The following is a 6,000-nucleotide window of genomic DNA, read 5'->3' as shown; positions in this document are numbered from 1 at the left end:
TCATGTATCCTATGATCATGCCAAGCTTGTTTATTAATAGTTTTATAAAGTTCCTTGAGATTTCCTACATATAGGGTCATTTTATTTATGAATAATAACTTCTTCCTTTCCCATCTTGATGCTATTATTATTCTTATTATTATTATTTCACTGTCAAGAAGCTCTAGTACAATGTTGAATAGAATTGCAAAAGTAGACATTCTTGCCTTGTTTCCTCTTAGGGAGGAAAGCATTCAGTCTTTCCCCATTAAAGTGTTAGATGTGGGATTTTCATAGGTTGAGGATGTTAACTATTCCTAGTTTGTTGAGGGGACTTTGTTATGAATGTATGTTGGACTTTTGTTAAACGTGTTTTCTGCATTTATTGAGATGATTATATACTTTTTCCCTTTATTTTATAAATCTGGATATATATATATATATATATATATATATATATATATATATATATTAGAGGCCCAATGCACAAGTTTGTGCACAGGTGGGGTCCGGCTGGCTCAGCCCCAATAGGGGTGGGTCGGGGGCAGTAGGGCCGGGCCAGCCATGGGGAAGGGCTGTGGAAAGTTGGCCGGCTTGCCCCACCCCTGATTGGGCCAGTTGGCTGGCCACAGTACATGTCATAGCGGCCGGTCATGGTCATTTGGTCAGTTGGCTTTTATATATATAGATATATGTATCTATAATTTTCTTTGGTTTTGAATCAAATTTATACTAATGTCATAAAATAACTTAGGTAACTTTTATTCTATTTTCCAGCACAACTTTATAAGACAAAGATTACTTGTTCCTTGAAATTTGTCAGTAACAATAACTAGAATTATTGTTGTAATAATAATTGATAATAGTAATTATTGTATTTTTCACCCTGCTCATTTGCAGCTAGTTAGTTTTCTTCTGTAAAGCTACCTGGCTTGTGGTGTGAGTGGCATGGAGATGCATTATCCTATATAATAAAAGCCTAGCATGCTAAGTGTCCAGTCATCTGGTCGTCCGTTCAACCAATCAAAGCATAATATGCTAATGATATGCTAAGGCTGCTCAACCGCTTGCTATGATGTGCACTGACCACCAGGGGGCATACAGTCGACTGGTCTACCAGTCGCTATGATGTGCACCGGTAGGGTCCCTTGGCCTGGCCTGTGCCCTCTCGCAATCCAGGCTGAGGGACCCCCCGCCCCCCCGAAGTGCCTGAATTTTGTGCACCAGGCCTCTAGTAAATTTCATAATGGAAGGATATACACAATTCAGTGCAGGTGTATGGAAACCAATCTCTAATTCTGTCCTGGAGAACACAAGGGAGGTTCTAGAGAGAAGGAAACTCTTGAATTGAGAATTAACACCTCTTTGTTAGGTAGGGTATTTAAATAGCATGTGCAAGGGAGTGGGTGCTTAATGACATGGACGATTTTGTATTGGGTGTAAAGTGTGTGGAGGATGGATTTATGAAGAGATGGTGATGTGTAGGACAGCTAAGCAGGGGCCACATCATGAAGGGTTTTGAATGACATTCTAATAACTAATTTAGATATTTATTTGGTTATTGCATTTATCAGAGGATTTTGAACAGACCATTGATGTGATCATTTGATAGTTTTCTTTAAACATACTATAACTTAGATTTGAAAAACGGTTGTACCAATTAAAATGCAGAATAATTATTGCTATCACACTTGTTACAAGTTTCTTCTCCCACCTGAGTAAATGTTCTACCCTAACCATCCCCTTCCTATTCACTTTACATATATGTAAGCCACCCACTTTTTAAATTTAATTTTTATTTTGTCAAAGTAATATATGGACATAATTTCTAAATCAGTTATTTAAGGCTTATAATAAAAAACTAGTTATTAGAGAATACCTCTCCTATCATCCTTGATTTTTGCTTCTCAAAACTAATCACCTTGATTTCTTTTTGTCTACTTTAATATCAAATTATTGTGATTTCATAATTATTGTTCCTAATTGAATAATTGTATGCTATGATTATGCTTGTTTTTGTTTTCCTGAATGTAATAATTGCCTCACTTTTGCATTGCTTTATATTCTATATGGCACTCATTTTATTCATCCCCAAAATTTCCACCAGAGCTGCAAAATGCTTCTCAGTGTATAACAGTAGATTTAACCATCTCTCTCCCCACTCCTCCCTCTCTCTCTCTCTCTCTCTCTCTCTCTCTCTCTCTCTCTCACACACACACACACACACACACACACACACACACTACTTCTAGAGCCCTCTCATCTTCTGCTTCAATTTGGGCTGGTTATTCTCTAGTCCTTTTGCATAGCTGTTATCATGAGTTCCTCTCTCCACTGAGTTCCCCAGATCTTCTGCCTTCCTGTTAGCTTAACCCTTCATTTTGGTGGAACACTGATTCTTAAAATCTCCTGTGCTACATACAAGACATTTTGCACTTCCCTTTAACCAGTAGCTCTCAACGAAACTTGTCTGGAAGTGTAACCTGGGATTGGGCTTATAATTTGGAACTTCCAAAGAAATCATGGGAACTAGAGAAGACAAACCAAATATACTACAGCTTCCCAAAACACGATGCAATCAGGAATAACTTTACATTACTTCATTTTATCAAGGCCCATATTTGTGGAAGGCCTCTGTAGTAAAAGTGTACTCCATTAAAAAAAATACATCTTTAAGATCAACCAAAGGACTTGTATGCATGCATATAAGCCTAACCAATGGACACAGAGAACAGGGGAGTGAGGGCATGAGTGGAGGGGGGAGTGAGGAGGCAACGGGGGAGGGGGGCACATATGTAATACCTTAATAAAAAAATTATATATATATATTTTATATATATATATATATATATTTTATATATATATATATATTTTATATATATATATGTGTGTGTATATATATATATATATATATATATATATATATATATATGTTTAGTCTTTCCATTGATTACAAGAGATGTACTGCTTTAAGAATACATTACAGGACTGTTCTATCTTATTTATTAGTTATCCAAATAACAACTGTGTATCAGGCACTGTCCTGGCCACTGGAAATTTAGACATGCTTAGAATACCCAGATTCTGAAGCAGTGTTCATTCTAAGGCTTTTAAATTTCTCTCCCATCTCTATTACCAAGTCTATTTAGATAGAACTCTGGGAATGTGAGCATCAACTACAGTCACCAATGGCAGAATTGTCTGGTTTTCTAGGTGGTGGGTACATTTACTAAGGTGTGGGGTCAATTCTTTTCTCATCTTTAGATTGAGGATGGGGACATGCTGCTCCTGCCCTGTTAGAGAAATTTCCCACTATATCACATGATTCCAGGGGAGGAGGAGATTGCACTGGTTTACATTTGGCCAATTTCCCCCTCTCCTCATATGTTTTCCTTTAAAACTATTGATTTATTCCAAGCGTTCTGGGTATATTAAATCCATGGTGGTACCTTGGACATTGGCATTTAAGCTTTGGAGAGAGGGTATATATATATATATATATATATATATATATATATATATATATATATATATGTTTCTTTTCACTGTAAATTGTGATTATTGCAGGAGCATGTTGCTGAGACTTTTAGGTTTGGCTGTTATAATCTGCTAGGAGCTGAATTACGCTTTCCTTGCATTGTTGGTGGTCTTTTTTTGCTTTGACAGAGTGAAAGGGTTCAGGATTGTCCAGTGTAGAGATAATCTGTACCTCTTTAATTTTTGTCTGGATTGAGATAGTTCTTTGCTGCACCTTGATTTAGAGTTGGTGGTGGCAATGGTAGTCAAGATGGTCATGACTAAAGAATTTGGTGAGAACATAGTCTTTGCTGAGTCTTTGCTATAGCAGGTCTCCTCTCAAATATTTGTCGCTATGTCAACATTTTGCTCCAATCCCTATAGTAGCTTTTTTCTTTTATTTTCTTTTTCCCAGCTTTATTGAGGTATAGCTGACATATAATATTGTGTAAGTTTTATAGTGTACTGGTGTGATGGTTTGATACACATATTTATTGTGAAATGTTTACCACAATAAGGTAGTTAACACATCGTTCATTTCACATAATTACCATTTTGTCGTTGTTCTTGTCCTTGTTATGGTGAGAACATTAAAGCTCTACTCTCATAGCAACTTTCAATTACTGCAGGTCCTCAAGTCACATTGTTTTATTGAAATGCTCTAGGAACTTAACTCTTGTTTATATCAATTAACCTGTGGTAAATTGGTTTCATTATATGTCATTTTGCTTAAAGTCACAGAATCTATTGATGATGTTAAGTGAGGGCTTACTATATACAATATAGTATTGCTAACTATAGTCACCATGCTGTATATTAGATCCCTGCCTAGGGTAGTTCTTTTTCATTTATAATATGTTTTTATTGATTTTAGAGAGGAAGGGAGAGGAAGAGAGAGATAGAAACATCAATGATGAGAGAGAATCATTGATTGTCTGCCTCCTACATGCCCCCTACTGGAGATTGAGCCCAGGCAACCTGGGCACGTGTCCTGGCTGCAAATTGAACCGTGACCTCCTGGTTTATAGGTCAACGCTCAACCATTGAACCACACCGACTGGGCCTAGGGTAGTTTTTTTTTGTTGTTGTTGTTTTCTTTTATTGTCTAAAGTTTTACTAGTGCATATGTCTCCTTTTTCCCCGATTGACACGCCCCTTCCATTCCCACCCTGGGTAAGCCCCCACCTCCCCAGTGTCTGTGTCCATTGGTTATACTAATATGCATGCATACAAGTCCTTTGGTTGCTCTCTAACTCCCCCCCCCTCCCACCTTCCCTGCCATTTGTCTCTGAATCTATTCTTGTTCATCAAATGATGTTGATCATTATATCCCACATATGAGTGAGATCATGTGGTATTTATCTTTCTCCGATTGGCTTATTTCTTTTAGCATAATGCTCTCCAGTTCCATCCATGCTGTTGCAAATGGTAAAAGTTCCTTCTTTTTTATAGTGGCGTAGTATTCCATTGTGTAGATGTACCACAGTTTTTTAATCCACTCATCTGCTGATGGGCAGTTAGGTTGTTTCCAAATCTTAGCTATGGTTAATTGTGCTGCTATGAACATAGGGGTGCATATGTCCTTTCTGATTGGTTTTTCTGGTTTCTTGGGAAATAGTCCTAAGAAGTGGGATTACTGGGTCAAATGGGAGTTCCATTTTTAACTTTTTTTTTTTTTAAATATATTTTATTGATTTTTTACAGAGAGGAAGGGAGAGAGATAGAGAGTTAGAAACATTGATCAGCTGCCTCCTGCACATCTCCTACTGTGGATGTGCCCGCAACCCAGGTACATGCCCTTGACCGGAATCGAACCCGGGACCTTTCAGTCCGCAGGCCGACGCTCTATCCACTAAGCCAAACCGGTTTCGGCACCATTTTTAACTTTTTGAGGAAACTCCATACTGTCCTCCACAGTGGCTGCAACAGTCTGCATTCCCATCAGCAGTGCACGAGAGTTCCTTTTTCTCCACATCCTCGCCAGCACTTGTTGTTTGTTGATTTGTTGATGATAAGGTAGTTCTTGATATCCTATCTGCCCACCATTTTTCTTACCCCTGAATTTAGTAAGATTATACAAAATGTCCTTGTTTTTCTGGATACTTGCCTTTTGAATCATCTTTACAATGGAGCTCCACATTAAAGTCCTAGGGCAGAGAGAATGTAAGTTCCATTAGGCTTTCAACAAAAATATTAGTACCTCATTGTGGCTTAGGGCAAGCTACTTAGCCTCTCTGTGCTTCAGCTTCCTTTTCTGTACAAAGGGGATAATAAAACACCAACTTCACAGGATGTGAGATAGTATATGTAATGCTTTAAACAGTGCCCAGTTAGCACTTAATAAATATTAGCTATTTGATTATGGTTTTAAATGCTTAGCTAAATTCAGTAGACTGTGAGGAAAATCCCAAGGAACCTAAATCTAAGAGACAAAAAACATCTAACCTGTGGAAATCAGTGTTAAAACTTCCAAGGAAGACGGCCCGGGAGGGATGTGTACTAGTC

General features: G+C 37.8%; 1 protein-coding gene across 5 annotated transcripts in view; it reads left to right on the top strand.

Moving 5' to 3' along the window:
• The window catches only part of MAST2 (microtubule associated serine/threonine kinase 2), a 133,386-nt gene that overhangs the window by 73,671 nt on the left and 53,715 nt on the right, over window positions 1-6,000 (top strand). The gene's annotated exons all lie outside the window — the stretch shown is intronic.

This window comes from Myotis lucifugus, unplaced genomic scaffold (assembly GCF_000147115.1).
Source record: "Myotis lucifugus unplaced genomic scaffold, Myoluc2.0 scaffold_222, whole genome shotgun sequence".
Lineage (NCBI taxonomy): Eukaryota > Metazoa > Chordata > Mammalia > Chiroptera > Vespertilionidae > Myotis > Myotis lucifugus.
The sequence above is the reverse complement of the archived record's forward strand: the minus strand, read 5'-3'. Positions and strand labels throughout refer to the sequence as shown.